This window comes from Clinocottus analis, unplaced genomic scaffold (genome assembly GCF_023055335.1).
Source record: "Clinocottus analis isolate CAN_PGR_092001 unplaced genomic scaffold, fCliAna1.0.p SCAF_16, whole genome shotgun sequence".
NCBI lineage: Eukaryota > Metazoa > Chordata > Actinopteri > Perciformes > Cottidae > Clinocottus > Clinocottus analis.
The window spans coordinates 364,120-383,382 of NW_027175887.1; the positions used below are offsets into that span (position 1 = coordinate 364,120).

General features: G+C 41.2%; 1 protein-coding gene across 1 annotated transcript in view; it reads left to right on the forward strand.

The window, feature by feature from the left end:
• LOC137786247 (voltage-gated potassium channel KCNC1-like) overlaps positions 1-19,263 on the forward strand; it is a 90,686-nt gene that overhangs the window by 24,435 nt on the left and 46,988 nt on the right. The window lies entirely within an intron of this gene.

Consider the following 19,263-nt stretch of genomic DNA (forward strand, 5'->3'; position numbering starts at 1 on the left):
ACACATGATAACACGGCCTGTCCTGTCAGATTTTTACTGACTTGGCAGAACTCGCACTTGTAAATGTGTGTGTGTGTGTGTGTATAGAGGGATCCCAGGCAAGCATACTGCTGTATCCTTCTCCTGGGAAACAGTATGCAAATCTAGGGCCAGGCTATTTGTAGTGAAGTCACCTTTACAAGGGCACACTGTGTGTGTATCCTTTCTGCAGTGGAAGAGAGGACATCCTGATTGCTGCGTCACTACAGGAGAGACTGTGTGATGCAACTTATGATGTATCACTTTGTGTTCATTTCTCATCTTGCAGTGGAACTTAGTTGTGGATACACACATGTGAAAGGAGTTCTACAGTCAGGGTTTTGGAATAATATATCCCATTTAGTTCTATTACTAGTCATCATTAGTCATTTTATTTTTCTCCAACTCAAACAGCACAATGCATCGTTTTGTTACTGCCCTCGAGAATGACACACAGAAGTGTTTTTATGATCAACTTTTTTTTTAAGTTTTGAAAGATTTTTATGAGAGTCATACAGCGTCCATAACATGTCAAAGTTGTCATGCAGCGGTATTTGATGAGTTGGGATTGAGTCCAGTTTAAGAACAATCATGATTTAAACAAGATTGAGTACAGGAAACACACAGCTGTCTCTCTTGTTACAGTCAGATGTGTTGACACAACGTTTTGGTGAAGATAAAGACAAAACTGGATTTGTAATTTTCAGATGGGGTTCCTTGACCTCTCACTTCAAGATATGTGAATGAAAATTGGCTCGATGGGTACCCATGTGTCTTCCATTTACACACATTATGCTAATCCCATGCAGTTGTTTACATGAAGTATAAATGTGTTTTTTTTTCTTTTTTACACGTGATACATTAGTACCAGCCGAGTCTCCTATATCTTAATTATCTTTGTTAAAGCAGTCAAAACATTTAATTGTATTTCTTGATTTCGGGATTACTTTCATAAATCTTGCAACATTGTCATAAAATGCGAATCCCAGTCTCAATGGTCAAAGCCCAGCACCTTATGTCCACCCCAACCACCTTTCAATAAATGTCATGTGGTTAACCAAAGGTGTACTTTCAATGCCGTAAAAAACTTTACAACGGCACATATAACACAGTCTTTATTTTCAGAACATATTTAGCCATAGAAATTGCTAGAATTTTTTTTTAGAGAAACTGCGTCAATGAGCTTCACATTTTATCCGTCAGCTGGACGTCACAGGTTATTTTCTCTCATCTAGTGCAGGGATTCTTAACCTTTTTGACCTCAAGGCACCACTTTTTAAGTGCAAAGTGGCCCGGGGCCCATTCAAATATTAACACTGTATTCAGAACTGCCAACTTTTCAAAAAACCTTGGTGTGAAATTTTGTCAACCTGTCTCCTACAAATTATGTTCCCCCAGAACTAAAATGCATTTTCAATTACGTTGACTAGAAACATATTTTCTCCCTTATTACGTCGGTGCTAGACGTATTAAAAATATGTGTGTTATACCCGTATACGTTGCTTATACACGTATTTTAGTTTTATTGTTTATTACAAATATGTTTATAATTGCGTGCTTGTGTTATTGTCTTCTTGCTTTCCCCTGGATTTAAGCATATTTAAATTTCCAAACTCTGCAGAGGAAAAGAAAAGAAAAGGGGCGTTGTGAAGTCGGTAACGGGGCCGGTTTGAAGACCCCTTGCCTGAAAAAGGCCCGCGTCGCACCGGAGTCCGGGACGGTAACAGCCCTTGTCGCACCGGGGTCAGGTCTTCTCTAAGTCGGGTTGTCAGCTGCAGCTGACACTGACGTGAAACATATTCAAACGAGCGGAAAGAGCCACGGGACACAACATCCGGTTTTCAAAGTACTGACTGATATGGATGTGTTCGGAACATTTCTGACCACATCCAAACATTTTAACTCTCGTGGTCATACAGAAATGTTTTAATGTGTCAAACACAAACGTACTGGTACAGTTAAGATGTTTGGATGATGGTCAAAAATGTTCCGAACACATCCATATCAGTCACTACTTTGAAAACTGGATGTTGTGTCCCAGGGCTCTTTCCGCTCATTTGAATATGTTTCACATAAGTGTCAGGCAAGCTGTCTTCAGACCGGCCCCGGGTCGTTACCGGCACATCATCAACCTCACACCGGCCGCCAAGGGGTCTTCAGACCGGTCCCGTTACCGGCTTCACACCGCCCCTTTTCTTTTTCTCCGCAGAGTTTAGAAATTCAAACATGCTAGAATCCAGGGGGAAAGCAAGAAAACAACACAAGCACACAATTATAAACGTATTTGTAATAAACAATAAAACTAAAATATGTGTATAAGCAACATATTTGCGTATAATCAACGTGTTGATCACAGATGTATTTATAATATGTCAAACCGACGTAATGAGGGAGAAAATATGTTTCTAGTCAACGTAGTTGAAAATGCGTTTTAGTTCTGGGGGAACGTAATTGTAGGAGACAAGGTTGACACAGTCTTTCTGCTCCTATTGAGTTTCTCCCGCGACTGTATCTGTTTGGGGTAAATAGAATGTCTATGCAGCGAATAGGTTTACAGATGCGCTCCTTAGCGCCATCTATCGTCGGGGAGTTTGAAAAGGAACCAATGCACCTCAGATTTTTTTTGTTTTGTGTGTGAATCTTTCTCTGAGCATTTACCAATATTGAGACTGTCCTGGCTCCATAGAGATATTGGTTGTGTGGCGTGTGAGCGTGTGAAAACATGAAAAATCGTGTCTCACGGCGACACCGTAAGAGTTGCTAGGTCTGTGTATTGGTTTATTAAGCCACAGCGACCCGACCCCGGATAAGCGGCTGAAAATGAAGCTGGCTTTCACAGCACATTTTGAGTTGTCAGTGACACGACAGACCTTCTCTGCATTTGTAGTACAGTCTCTTGAACAATCCCACCGGCTTTTCCACGAGCGTTGTATGTTTGGTCTTTTGATACAACTTTATCTCTGAAGCCTTGAGTGCTGCGTTAGCTAGCGTTAGCCCACACACCACATACTGGGCTCAGGGCTCCGCCTCGTTACCTCCGTTCACAAAGCTCTAGTGAAGACAGGATTATACTTGCACAAACATCTAGACGTTCGGCAGCACTTTCGTCTTAATTTTTTCGTTTCAAATACTTGTAACTTTTGCTACAGGCTAGCTGAGTGTCTTCTTCTGCATATTGGAGCTTGTTAAACAACTGACTGAAGCACTATCGCCACCAACTGGTGGTAAGCTGTATTGTAACTGAGCGTCTAGTGGATAACAGTAATATATCTTTGGTGTCTTCAATTGATAACCTATGCGGTCCCGCACCCCTCGCGGCCCATAGGTGAAAAAGTGAAAGTTTTGGCAGCTCTCTTGGTGGAACTCGCGACCCAATGATGAGCCGCGGCCCACAGGTTAAGAATCACTGATCTAGTGTACTACGACTTTCTCTTTCTGTAATTGTAATAGTAGCCATTACTCCTCTTTTCTTTCTCTGGCTCTCTCAACTAACATAAATGTCAGTGTGAAGCTACATGTCTTTAATTAGAAGCGTTTGATCCTCTGTCTCAAGCTCAGAGCACTTGTTTCTAGCCTCATCTGTTTGCAATTGTTTCTCCTTCTTTCTAATCTTTTTGGAAAAAAAAACTTCAATCAGCTCCTCTTTCTTTAAATCAATATTTCTTGCTGACGTACACACTTCCTTTTTGCTGTTTGACTTCATCCCTTCACTCTCTGTATTGACAATATTAGCTGTGTACTTAGATAATGAGTATTTTCTGAGTCACCGGATGATATTTTAGTCCTATGCCTTTATCATATGCTAACACAAGCCAACTGTGTAAGAGCACTTAAATGATTTTAAGAAGATTGTATTTTTTGTTCTTGCTTTTTGCTCTAATTTGCACGTTCAGCTAAATAGCTGGATATTAAGATGTCTGGAAAATGTTTTCTATAGACGCATTAATTGACTTATGGACACTAGGGGGCACATATCAAAATATGGTTTACTTAAATGTATAATTACACTATTAAACATGAAGCACTCGGTGTAATGTCATTAATGAGCCTAAAAGGTAAGATACCTCTTAAAATACACACACGTCCGACTAAATGGCAAACTGCCTCAACAATGTCATGTCTAGAGTCTTCAGCATCTCAAGGAAAATTTCCACCGACGCCTTGCCATCTCCTCCATGAAGGATGTGTTGGCCAGGAGTTCCTCAAAGTGCTCAGACATTATTCCCAGTCTAGGTTCACAGTTCTTCTCCCCTGCTGAACACTAAGCAGGCAAACCCTGATTTCTGAGTCATCTAACAGTTTGCCAGAACTACCTTGAGGCAAACCAAAAGTCCTTCTCCGTAGTTTCTCTGTAATCTTCCCAGACCTGTGTTTTTGCTTTGACGACCTCCACAACTGCAGCCTCTCTGGCTGTTTTCAGAGACCTTGCCAAGCCCGAAAGGCTTACTTCTTCAGCTTCATCTGATTCTTTGTCCTTAACTTTCAGAATGCACCTGTAGCGGGCCATGAAAATGGTCATTACGCCAGAGGTAAAATCTGATTGGATAAAGAGCATTAAAGTAGCATTCTAGGCCAGTGCCAGACAGGAGACAAGAGACAGGCTGCTCAATGAGAAAATAAGCTAATAGGGAAAAATAATTATAATACATGTAGTGTGTTTGTAAAAAACAATTACGTTCTAAAATAAATATAACTTTTAATTTATATATATATATATATATATATATATATATATATATATATATATAGAGAGAGAGAGAGAGAGAGAGAGAGAGAGAGAGAGAGAGAGAGAGAGAGAGAGAGAGAGGGAGATTATTTTTAATTTATTTATTATAAAATAGCTATAACTTTGTGATTCTGTTGAGGCCAGCAGAGAAGGCCAAGCTAGCCCTGATAGCCCGCCACTGGAATGCACAGAAGATTCTTCTGACCGTGGTAGAAGTTAAAGACCTCACAGACAGTGGCCTTAGCAAGAGGTTCCCAGTTCACCCTCACTCCAAGTTTAGGTTTACCAGGTCTATCTGGCAGCCTTCCCCGCTTTCTGATTAAACTCACCAAAAAGTTGTGATCGGTTGACAACTTTGCAGATCTGATGATTCGACCACACAATCAATCATTGATCTTTGGCCTAGGATAGGTGTGTCTAAACTACGGCCACTGGCCAACTGCGGCCCACGGCCCATTTTTTATTGGCCCGCAGCAAGTTCTAGAAATAATAGAGAAAGTCAGGCAAATAGCAGCTAGCCTGTTAACTCAAAAATCATATTTTTGCTGTCCGAACAAAACACAAGAAAATGCCACACAAGCAGCTACGAGGTTGCTCGGCTCACAGCACGACGCGGAAACCTTCTCAGACACAGACTTCATAACACAGAGCCTCACTAAAGTCAGGAGTAATGTGCCCGGAAAAGATGCAGGAACGTGAGCAAGTCCAGAAGCACGAAGACTTGTCAGCTAACTTAAAGCATCAGGTGTCAGATAAAGCTTGTGCTCGCACTTTTGCGTGTGATGAGAGTACAGATGCCACTCAGCTGTTCATTATGCAAGGCAAAAAGCAGGTACCACAACACCATGCGCACATGTAAGCATTATGTGTAAAGCTCCATCTTTTTGAGACACAACTACACAACGTCAAAGTTGCGCTCTTTCCCATGCTGTCTAAAATCAGAGCAGCTTTTCCAGAGGTCAATCTTTCTGCTAAAATGGGAAAATATATGTCATAACATCTCATGACAGATTTCAGTCAGCGCTTCCAAGATCTTTCTGCCATTGAGAAAGAAATCAAGCTGTGGGAGAAGTGGAAGAGAGTCTGCAACGAGAACTGATGGAGATGCAGTGTGATGATTCTCTGAAGAATAAGCATCAACTTCTCTTCCTACCCGACTCCTACCGGAGCTTAGAATATGCTAAGTTTCTGATGATGCAATTTTAAAAATATTAAATGTTATATATATTAGGGCTGCAACAACGAATCGATAAAATCGCTAAAAATCAATTATTAAAAAAGTTGGCAACGAATTTCATTATCGATTCGTTGTGTCGCGCGATTATTACGCCGCTCAATAAGTCGCGGAGATGTTTGAGTATTGAACAAAACAGTTGAGTCGAGCGGAGCGCAGCAGACAGAAGGTCCAGGAGCTTTTGCAGCGCGCTGTACCTTCTCGTATGTCGCTGCATAGCCGCGTTGCATGTACAATAACTTAACAGCTGGGGTAACCGTTGTCGTTAGCTCACTAGCTAGTCGTTCATTCTCCGCGTTTGAGCCGTGCTGTTGGGTTAGATGACGTCTTCGTTTTAAAATACTGCGGAGGCTTCAAGAGAAGCAACGCGTAAATATCTCCTCTGAGGTGCAGAACGCAGACCTGCGTTCAACAGTCCGATATAATGAGGCTTCATGGAGAGGAAGTGATGCTGGGATTTGTAGTTTGACTCTAATTAATAACCTTTGTTTAGGTAAAGTGCAGTACATAAATTATACATTGATACATTGAGTGGTTACTTCTGGATTATCATCTCTTGTTCTCTGAGTTCTGAGTGTGTAAGTCTGTGAGTATGTGTGTCTGCATGTGTGTGAGTGTGCATGTCTGTGAGTGTGTGTATGTCTGTGCATGTGTGTGAGTGTGCATGTCTGAGTGTGTGTCTGCATGTGTGTGCATCTGTGAGTGTAGAGAACAAGTTCTGACAAATCCTGTTAAGTTTTTTGATTTGTATTTCTTTATTTATTTTTTTTGTAAATTCTTTATTGTTAAGATTTGTTACACTGTGAATTTGCACTGTTAGTTCTATTTTTGTAATAAAAGGTTGGAAATTAATGCTTTAAAATTATTTTATTTTTTTATCCGATTAATCGAAAAAAAATTGACCGATTAATCGATTATTAAAATAATGGTTAGTTGCAGCCCTATATATATATATATATATATATATATATATATATATATATATATATATATATATATATATAGAGCTGGGCAAGTCAACGAGTTAATATCGCGTTAACTTTTCAATCCATTAATGGCGTTAGTTATTTGATCATGCGTTAACTGCATTTGTTTTTTTGGGGGGGCTTTTTGAAGGCAATTAATTTAGATGTGCCGCGCACTTCCGTAGTCTCACCGGACGATTTGCCGACTACAGCCTGACGTAAAGAACGTATTGTTCTGTAGTTTCTGTTCTCAGCTGCCGCGAATCCATGTAACCACACTGAGTCAGTGTGGTTACATGGATTCGAATAACTGGCTTAGTCCGACTAAAATCGAATTATCCAGTTCATGTAAACACCTTTATTCGAATAACTGTGGTCCGACTACGATCCGATTAACACCCCTGGATAACTCGATTCGATTCGATTGATAATTCGAATAACGCTGCATGTAAACGCTGAATCGGATCGGAACTGGACAATGCGTTTGTGCGCATGCTCAAGATCCCGCCGCCTCCTCCCTCCCTCCCTCCCAGGTCGTGACCCGGAAGTCGAAAGAGACGATAAGTTGTCACGGCCGGCAGAAACAAACAAACGTAAAAGTTGGGTTACGAGCCGATAGTACCTTCGGTGGGTGTCTCTACTAGCTCCCTGATGTAGCCAGCTAGCGCTGCTGCTAGTTCCCCGTTTGCTCTGCGCTAGCTCCCCGACAACCACCGAAGCTAGCGGGGTTCTCTCCATTATGAAGAGTGAAGAGGTCAAGCGGAAATGGCTGTATCACCACTCCATGTAATGAAAACAGCGCCACCTGTCGTATCGGATATGACATGCATTCGGCCAATGATTCGATTTATTCACTGCCATGTATATTCGGATAACAGCAGTTGCCCCGAGAGAGAGCATAGTCCGACTAAAGCAAGATTCGAATTATTACCAGCATGTAAACGCACTGACTGGCTTAGTCCGACTAAAATCGAATTATCATGTAAACACCTTCATGTAAACACCTTTATTCGAATAACTGCGGTCCGACTACGATCCGATTAACACCCCTGGATAACTCGATTCGACTCGATTGATAATTCGAATAACGCTGCATGTAAACGCTGAATCGGATCGGAACTGGACAATGCGTTTATGCGCATGCTCAAGATCCCGCCGCCCTCCTCCATCCCTCTCGCCCAGGTCGTGACCCGGAAGTCGAAAGAGACAATAAGTTGTCACGGCCGGCAGAAACAAACGAACGTAAAAGTCGGGTTACGAGCCGATAGTACCTTCGGTGGGTGTCTCTGCTAGCTCCCTGATGTAGCCAGCTAGCGCTGCTGCTAGTTTCCTGTTTGCTCTCCGCTAGCTCCCCGACAACCACCGAAGCTAGCGGGGTTCTCTCCATTATGAAGAGTGAAGAGGTCAAGCGGAGATGGCTGTATCACCACGACATGTAATGAAAACAGCGCCACCTGTCGTATCGGATATGACATGCATTCGGCCAATGATTTATTCACTGCCATGTATATTCGGATAACAGCAGTTGCCCCGAAAGAGAGCATAGTCCGTCTAAAGCAAGATTCGAATTAATACCATCATGTAAATGCACTGACTGAGTCGCCTCACAAAGCTTCACAGGCTGTCAGTCTACCGGCAGGCTCGCGCTGCAAGCTCAGCATCCTCGGATTGAACATTAATCGCGCATGTGCAAAGCTGCTGCTGATACTTGTCAGCTGTTCTTCACGTCTCCATCTTATTCAACCAACCAGACGTCAGTGCACTTGTTCAAGCCAACACAGACTGGATTTTTCTCACTGAGAAAGAAAAACTGAACTGAAAACATGAAAAGCACTTATTGCACCTGTTCAGAAAAAAGAAAAAATATTAATAAACTATATATATATATATATATATATATATATATATATATATATATATATATATATATATATATATATATATATATATATGTTCACTTGCTGTTGCTCCAGAGTGCCTTTTATATTGTTCTGATAACATTACTTTAAAATAAAAGCGTACAATATACTAGTTTTCACTTTATTATTAAATTTGGCGCATTATGTGATGAATAGCGATTAATCGTGCGATTAATCAGTATGTTTTTTCAACTTTGCCCAGCCCTAATATATATATATATATATATATATATATATATATATATATATATATATATATATATATATATATATATATATATATATATATATATATTATTATAGCACGTTATTAACGGCGTTAACGCAAACCAAATTTAACGCCGTCAATTTTATTAACGCCGTTAACGCACTTTTAATTTTTCAAAACCGGATGTAGTTTAATCGGCTGTAGCTCAACCGGAAGCAAAACAATAGGCACGCCGTTTGCGCTTGGAAGCTAGGCTAACGTTACGGGTTGAAATGAATGGGGAGCGCGATACGGCAAAATGGATGATAAGACGCTAATGAATGAAAAGTTTACTTTCAACGAGTTGTCAGACGGTTCCCTTGACAAGACCGAAGTGGTATGAGCCATTTGTCACAGTGAACTGAGCTATCATCGTAGCTATCCAGTCTGAAATACCACTCGATGGCCGAGCACACAGCTGATGCTAACTCTGCGCCCCCTCGTCATAGCCAGACACGAACGGATGACTTCAGACAGAACCACATGGACACCACAACGAAGAACAAACTCACTGTAGCCACAGAAAAATGGATGCTATTGCGTGTAGCCTGTTAGCGTTGTGGAGGACGAGGATCTAGCTGATAAAATACACATCACATCCAACGACAGGACCTACGAAGCCTGACTGCTATGTTCACCTCTCTCTCTCTCTCTCTCTCTCTCTCTCTCTCTCTCTCTCTCTCTCTCTCTCTCTTATGAATGTTGCAACAACAATATTGCCTAAGTATCAAAACACATCAAAAAAACATAGAAATATACAATTTATACAGAAAACAACAATAAGTAATTAAAATAATCTCTCTCTCTCTCTCTCTCTCTCTCTCTCTCTCTCTCTCTCTCTCTCTCTCTCTCTCGCCCTTGTTTACCTGAAATGTGCACTTTATAATTGTATTTTGAATCACCCTGTTTGGCAGTTGTTTTTTTTTCAATAAAATTAAACATTTGCATAAAGCAAACCAATCCACTTTTTCATGTTAAGAGCAATAAAATGAAGAAAAAAACATGATTAATTGTGATTAATCGCGAGTTAACTATGACATAAATGCGATTAACCGCGAATAAATATTTTAATCGCTTGACAGCACTAATATATATGTATTTATATATAAATACATATATATATATATGTGTGTATACACATATATATGTATATGTGTGTATATATATATATATATATATATATATATATATATATATATATATATATATATATATATATAATCCGATTATAAATATATTATAATTGACCACATTTGATTTATTTTGCGATATACCTCACCACCAGTGAGTGGCCCAGACTTTCATGAAAAAGGTTTGGACACCCTGGGCCCTATTTCACGTACGTGGTTTACTGATATAGCTGGATAACTTCCAGGATAAGATGAAGTAGATCTGGATTTTCGGTTCCACGGAGCCAGTTTAGATCAGTCACCATAGCAACACATCGAAATCGCCTAACCTGGTCGGGAGCAGGTTTAGTGAAAGTTCACTGGATAAGATGACCACTCCCACCGGACAAAAAGCAGCTCTCTTCCTCATTGATGAAGGAGCGATATTAGTTATGTATTAGTTTTATAGGGAGACAGTTCTTCCAGATCGCCAAAATCCGTTCTCATGATGACTTCATACGAGCGCTATCGATTCTGCAGACAAGGACTCATTTATTTACGAGACTTTCTAGAGCCGTACATTGAACACCGGCGCAGCCGAGCAATGTCAGTCTTTCATACTGTACACAAAACATACTGTACATGCAGACTGGATCACAGAAGGATTGTTTAAAAAAAAAGAAAAAAAAGAGCGCAAGGCACAGCTCGCGTTTTTTGCGAGTGGTACATGTTTGTGTCCGCGATGCGGAGAACATGGTAAAAGCCGCTGCATGCCGTGCTGCTCATAACGTTTATTTAGCGCTTGAGAAACTTATGGATGTGTTGAAAGCATTCATACTTATAATACAGTCATTAGTACAGGATACATATCATTACTGTAGAACAAGATGAAGGTGGACTCAAGAAAACAATACTTATCACTGTTTCAACTGATTGAATTTCTGATTATGAATAATACATACATACTGATCCAACAAAATTAGCAGAGCTGGGATTGAAACCTCTGATCCTCTGCTTATAAGATGGACATGCAAACCATTGATCTACAGCCGCAATTGATGTGAGCACTGATATTATTGTGTTAGAAGTCGTTAAACATGGATCACGTCATGAAAGTGTTGTCACAAACACGTCACAAAGCGAGGGAATCTGCAGAGGAGAGCCAGGCAGATAAACAGAGGGCGGATGTCTGAATTTTTGGTCTTTATGTTTCTAAGGGAAAGACCTTAAAATAGAGTTTGTTATCTAAAAACCTTCACCAATGATTTAAACATAGAGAAACATTGTCGTTAATTATGCGTTATTATGCCGTGATTTTACTGCTCCGGCCCACTTGAGATCAAAATGGGCAGCATGTGGCCCCTTCACTGACATGAGTTTGACACCCCTGCTGTAGTCAATCATCTCGTTAGGTTAAGCTGGATAATAGGACTTTTGATCGGATTTGTTGAACCACGTACGTGGAATAGGGCCCTGGTCTAGAGTATTCTGGTACCATGTATAGTGAACCGCCCTGAGCTTGAACATGGTGTTTGTTGTGGCCAATCCATGACTAACACAAAAAAACAAAGCACCACTTGGGATCAGATCAGTTCCTTCTAGTCAACCCCCTCTAGCTTTCACCATTGTTACCCACTTGAGCGTTGAAGTCCCCTAGCAGAACTAGTTGGCGCCCTTTTATGTCCCTCGGGCCAGTCTGTGATGTTGGGGGCCTGCACGCCAGGTTCCCAGTTTTGCCTGCTGCCTGGCTCACAATGCACCTAATCCCAATTCTAATGCTTATCCCTGTGAGTGGAAGGCCCCTACAGAGACAATTCAAGACTAACCGAGACATCTGGTCACCATAATCTAAATGTTCCACTGTGTTAAGTGAATTGCTAACATTGCCTGTCCAGTGTTTGGTGCGATAGACAGCTTTTCTGCTGAAAACAATGATTAAACAAGGAGAGATCTAATGGTTCTAAAAGACGACAAAAAAGGAAGAACACATATGAAGGAGAAAGGTATAAAAAGACTGACAGAAATAGAGGAGAAAATAGTAGACAGGAGGGACAGGAGCAGTTATGAAGACGATAAAGAGAGAAAGCTAATGGAAGAGAGGAGATTGTCCAGAGGAGGAATAAGGAAAGAGATTTAGGTCATTTGGTATGAGTGACAGAAGCAAGGGAATGTGAGAGGACAGAGCAGGGAGGTATCAAGAAAAGTAGGAAGAAGGAAAAAGAGAAAGATTAGGATGAACTATTTTGTCTTATAGGTTGAACAACGCTTAGAATGTAGATGTAGTGTTTTATTTATTTTTTGTTTTACTTTTCAGAATTTTTTCTGCATTTTTTGTGGCTTTACTTCGTGAAAACAGTTACCTTTTCTGCCATGCACCCTTTTCTGCCATCCACCCTTGAATATTTAATTTACAAAAGCAAATTCTTCAGAACATTTGCACCGCTTAGGGGAAAATTAGCTTTTTTGCAACCATTTTTGTCTGTGCATTGACTTTGCATGTAATCTACTCGTGGAATTAATTTGCAACACTTTTGATGTGAATGCAGCATAAAAGTTAAGCAAGTTGGGCCAATTGAATGTTATAGCTATTGTTGACAAAATGCTGACCATAACTATTATGGCGTTTGTTTACATTAAATAACTGATGGCTCTAGACATTATAATATTATTCAGTTAGTTGCTCGATCAGTTCTTCACACTGAAATATCTCAACAACAATAGATCACGTGGATTTCCATGACACTCTGCATAGATATCAACTTGATGTTCCTCACCACATTAAGACGGACAGTTAGGGTATTAAGTGAAGAATCTTGAGAACTACTGAACACCATACAATCTTTCTTATTGTTGCCGTTTCAGTGTCTATATAACATGTCATAGACATGAACAAATATAACTATTTGCTCTTACCTCAACACTTCCTGTTTCCATTTCAAATGAAAAGCACTCAAGCTTTTCTGTGTTGGGAAGCCTTTTTTTTTAACACATTCTTGTAAAATATTTGTTATGTCTTGACTTCCGTGGCTCCATGAATAAGTTGAGTGCCATCTATTTATTGTCGAAAAGCAGTATTGAGAATACCAAACCCTAGATAGGGTTAGTAACTCAAAAGATACATCATTACACAATGTTTGAATGCACTTATTTTAAGTCGTTTTGGATAAAAGTGTCAGCTAAATGAAATGAAATGTGATGTAATGAACGGCGGTATTTGTCAGATACGCTCTCTATTTTATAAGGGGATGTTTATGCTGTGTTTCCATATTTATCTACTTTTAATAACAGTCTAGCACAGTGAAAACGTTGAAGAACGTGTGTGTGTGTGTGTGTGTGTGTGTGCGTGTGTGTGTGTGCGTGTGTTTGTGTGTATCCAGGGCAGCTCTAGATAGCAGTGTTAAATTAGACCATGATAATAAGCTATGGGACTCGATGAGTTCCCTGAGGATTAGAGAAAGTCTTCATCTGTCTGTCTTCATCACTGACCTGACACACACACACACACACACACACACACACACACACACACACACACACACACACACACACACACACACATGCACAAACTTGAAGGCATATTTGCACATGCATACACAATCATACACTACTGGTTTTACATCGTCTTAAGTGGGTTGCTGAGTTTGGGTGTAACCATGGTGTCATTAATAATATCAATTATGCGCCAGAAGCATCACTAATGATATTAGTTACATCCATTCTTTTTCTTGCTATGAAAACGTCCAATTTATTAGGTCAATTTTCACTGTATATGCTCCCAAATCTAGCATGCAGACGACATACATTTGTATTTATCTGCCGCACCCCCAACATTGAACATCTCCATAGATCGCAGGTTGAATTAAATAATGACATTGGCTGTGTCACTGAGACCACTGTTTTTCTATTAAAGAAATATATCAAAATCAGACCAAGTCTAGCGCCAGCTGGCACTTAATTCAGCCGCTATGAGATAAGTTTTTCTGCTGTTGCCTCTCTCAAAACAAAATTTAAAAACCCTTTAAAAACAATTTCTAGTGGAAAGCAGGTTCATTGCAGCAATCAATACTGATCGAACTTGATGGTTAAAACATATCTGCACTAATTCTGTTTTGTTTTGCACTGCAATATATGCAGTGCAAAACTCAGTAAAACTCTTTATTGCCAAATATTTGAACTTGTTTTGTTTAGTTTTTTGCTTGTCACTTTATTGTTGTAATCGTGAATATATATTCAGTGCAAAACAGGTTAAAGCCACAAAAGCTATTCTTTTTTCAAATATTAGTTTGTTTTTTTACACAGATTAAACCTCATTTGCTTTAACAAAATGCTTGCACATTTTACTTGTTTTGTCTAATGATTTTCTTTATTCAAATATTTGACTGCTCAAATAAACTATTGTTATGTAGAAAGTCATACAACTGATTTGCAAGTACTTCCTACAGGCCCTTATAGAGGAAGGTTAGAGATCGGTGTATAGTTAGCCCACACCTCTGGATCAAGAGTTGACTTCTTAAGAAGAAGTTTAATTACAGCTACCGTTAAATTTTGGATTACAAAGCGCACCCATTTATAAGCCGCATATAATAAATAAATTTAAAAACTTGTATTTAAAGCCGCAGAGGTTTATAAAGCACTATTGAGCGGTACCTGACAAATTCTCGAAACAACCACTGGAACAACAGTGAAAGACTTCTCACTACTTGTCATCCACTACTCCCATTTAGTACGCAGTGTAGTTTCCATCGCAGTTTCCGTCGCGTTTTTCCAGTTTCCATCGCGCGTGGCCAATCAGTGTGAGATGCATCGCGGAGCTGGGGGGACAGTATCGCCAAGTGTTACACAGAGTCCACAAACAAAAATTCTGCAGCTGGTTCTTCTTCTACAAGTTTCAGTGGCGGATGGCAACCAGCTTGACTAGGTGAATACTGCCAGCGCCACCTAATGTGTGGTGTGTGCAGGGTACTTTTGCTGTGGTGTGTACAGGGTACTTTTGCTTTTGAATCACGTGTTTAACTGGGGGGGGGAGAGAGAAGAGAGAGACAGAGAAAAACAGAGGTGAGAACTAAAAGGATGGGTTACGGTTAGGGTAAATATAAAAATAATAAAAATGACATGTAGTGTATTTGTGCAAATTAATTACATTATAGAATACATATAACTTTTAATTATGAAAAAAAGAAAACAAGATAACACTGATGTCAAGGGGCTGAAGATATTTTGTTGTGCCACCAGGAATGATTGTCGGGATGGAGTTTGTCAATTTGATTATGGATTTCACAAAATCTATGATGTGTGCCTACATACTGTCCATTACTTACATGGCCTTGTTTCGGCGGAATAGCCCACCTGGTCGCTTGCTAAAGCTCTCAGTGAGCCATGCTTTCATGAGTGATCCACCCCTTCTTGTTTACGTGTACAACAATGCCTTTGGGGACTTTAGTGATCCTTTCGAGCATCACCATAGGCTGAAGCTTCTCTAATAGAGAGGTTGTAATTAAAGGTAACACTACTTTAAGCAGCCTCCTTGAACAGCGGTCCCCAACCTTTTTTGCGCCATGGACCGGTTTTGTGTCAGTCAATATTTTCACGGACTGGCCTTCACGGTGTGAACAATAAATATGACGTAATAAATATGATGTAATAAAATGATACGACTGGCATAAAGCAATTATAAAGTGCAGAAATATACAACTCACCATTACGCTGAATTAGTGGGAGCCCTGAGCTGGTTTCTCTGCAATGAGCTGATGGGAAACAATCGACGTGTGTACTTTATATCCGGTCTATTGCGTAACTTAGACATTTGTGTCCAGTCTACTCCGTAACTTAGACCTTTATGTCCAGTCTACTGCTTAACTTAAACCTTTCCCAGGTAGCCAAAATGACGTGGCCCAGATCCGGCAAGCCACAAGAAAGACGGCGGCCCGGTCCGGTTGGCGATTACGTTGCCGACTCGGCATGAATGACGCCCCATAATCGGGCCGAACACATTGGCCAGATTCCGCCGGCCGACACGGCCCTCACTGGGCCGTAATCAAAACTAACCAGGGCCAGCACCAAAAGAAACAAGTCGGCCCGGGTCCGGCTGCCGACTCTGCGGAGTCTCAGTATGAATGACGCCCCAGAATCGGGTTGAATATTAAAAAGTATTGTTTCTGTGTCATGATCTGTTTATCTTAAAATCTTAAATTCTTAAAGTTTAAGTTTTAGTGGAAGTTAAAGTGGCATGTGTTTAAATAAATAAATGTGAGGTGTGAAGGAATGTGCAGGGGGGTGACCAGTAAGAGGAAGAAATAGTCCTGAGGATGAAAGGGTCAGTCAGTTGGGGACCCGGGCTCGATTGATGAGCCAGACTGCTGATGGGAAAAAACTGTTAGTGTGGCGGGAAGTCTTGGTCCCGAGGACCCGCAGCCTCTTGCCAGACGGAAGGGACTCAAACAGGTTATGTCCAGGGTGAGATGGGTCGGCCACAATCTTACTTGCCCGCTTCAGAGTCCTGGAAGCGAACAAGTCCTAGAGGGACGTTGGCAGTGGCTGCTCCGTGCCAGACAGTGATGGAGGAGCAGAGGATGGGCTCAATGATGGCGGTGTAAAAGTGCATCACCATGTCCTTTGGCAGGTTGAATTTCTTCAGCTTCCTCAGGAAGAACATCCTCTGCTGGGCCTTCTTTGTGATGGAACTGATGTTCAGCTAGCTCCCACTTAAGGTCCTGTGTAATAATAGAGCCCAGGAAATGAAAGGACCCCACAGCGTCAATGGGGGAGTCACACAAGATGAGCGGGGCAGGTGGGACTGCGTTCTTCCTGTAATCTACAACCATATCCACTGTCTTAAGAATGTTGAGTTCCAGGTTGTTTTGTCTGCACCAGGTTACCAGGTGGTCAGTCTTCTACCCGTAGGCGGACTCGTCCCCACCAGAGATGAGTCAAATGAGGGTGGTGTGTTGTCTGTGAACTTCAGGAGCTTGACGGACTGGTGACTGGAGGTGCAGAGGTGTGAGCCCCTGATAGTGATATGTCGTTAGTGAACAATTCGTTCACTTTGAACTAATCTTTACAAGGACTCAAGAGTAATGATTCTTCTCAAAAAAAGATTTGTTCACGTTCTCGTGGCCGCGCATCGGGACTTGCATAGGCTCAGCCAAGGAAACAGAAATGATTAGTTGAATGCAGGTCATGTAAAAAAGGATCCAAAGACTCATACAAAGACCGGGTCGGGAAATGAACGAATCATTTCTGTTTCCTAGTACTGAGCCTATGCAGGTCACGTGGGAAAAGGATCTAAAGACCTGTATCCGGCAGATGGAACGGAAGCAGAGGTGAACACAAAGACACGGTCAGGAGTCCTGACCGTGTCTTTGGATCAATGATTCGTTCTTCTGCCGGAGACTCATATCCAGCAGAAGAACGAATCATTGATCCGAAGACTCGGTTGGCAGAAGAACGAAACATTGATCCAAAGACACGGTCACAAATCGGCATAGGCTCAGCACTGGCAGCCAGCTTAACAGTAATGATCCGTTCATTTTGACTGGGTCTTCGGTATGGATCTTTGGATAATTTTTCACGTGATCTGCATAGGCTCAGAAGAGGAAACAGAAAGGATTTGTTTACCTTGCATGTTTTGTACTTTACTTACAGTTCAGCGTAATTATTTGGCGTGATAAGTAAATGGTAGTGTGATAATAAATGACCCTTTTCAAATAATCCAAACTGTCACGATACATTATTTTAATGCTGGAATTTTATGCCCCCCGCTGTCCCTCGCTTCCTTACTAAACTTGTATTTTGACTCTGTGTACAAGACCTCGTCCCCACTTCTAAATGCCTCGTCCTTTTTCAGTCTTAGCTTTCTGAGTTTTGCTGCAAACCAGGGTTTGTCGTTGTTATAACTCACCCTGGAGCTGGTTGAAACACAGCTGTCCTCAAAGAAGCTGATGTATGAAGTTACAGCCTCTGTGTACTCATCCAGACTGTTAGTAGCAGTCCCGAACACACCCCAGTCTGTACAGTTCAAGCGCGCTCGAAGATCCTCCAGAGCTTCACCGGTCCACATCTAGAACTTCCTCACCACAGGTTTGCAGAGCTTAAGTTTCTGCCTGTATGAGGGAATCAGGTGGACCATGACGTGGTAACTAAATGAACAATTCAGTTTGATTTTACTTTACTGTTCACACTTAAGTATGCTTAAAAGCCAAGTTACCATGCCAGCGTTTCTCACGTCGGTGAAAACATTGCGTAATGTTTCCAGGCACTGATGGCCGGTCTCAATGCGCCTTAAGCAGCTGTAATGTTGCCGCAAAGAGGTAAAATGGCAGCTAATGTTATTGTTACCTTGATGAGCTTGCGGGATTGTACCTAAATTGTTTTCAGGCACTTTCAGCAAGCTTAAAATGTCAGCATTGCGGGGAGTAGATGTGCACGCTTGCAAGCTCGTGTGCAAAGTTCTTGCTAACGTAGTGTTAGGGCATTTCTTGCATACTCAAAACTCCACAGTCTATGCAGTTTCAACGTACTAATAAATCCTTTTTACTTCATACATAGCATTGAAAACTATGGTAATAAGAGATTTTGAACACAGCCTGAGTCTGCTGGATGTGTAATAGGCAACCAAAGACATACATGGACTTCATAAGGACATAATGTGTCGTGCTTGTGTTCTACTGCATGTTTTTTCATGAATATGCATCTGTGCTACGATATCACAGATGGCCGTTTGATCGGCTGCTTCTTGTCACATCTGATCAACCTTTCCTCTGAAGTTTCGTAAGATGCTAAATATGTACCAACAGTGAATTATAGATGTGGTCAGTATCCAGGCAGCTCAGTATACTGCAGCTCAGTATCCAGGCAGAGTCAGCATCTGCACGGTTGTGAGGTTGGGAAAAACCAACGTCAGGGATAAAAAAGGAAGGGAAGGGGTTTAGAAAACGTACCGCAATAATGTTACGAGTCCTTCACAACCTCGCGTTTATGAAGACAACCGCTGCTCCGCACTCACTGGGAGGACCCCACGACACATCCAGGCAGCCTACTGCAGAGAGC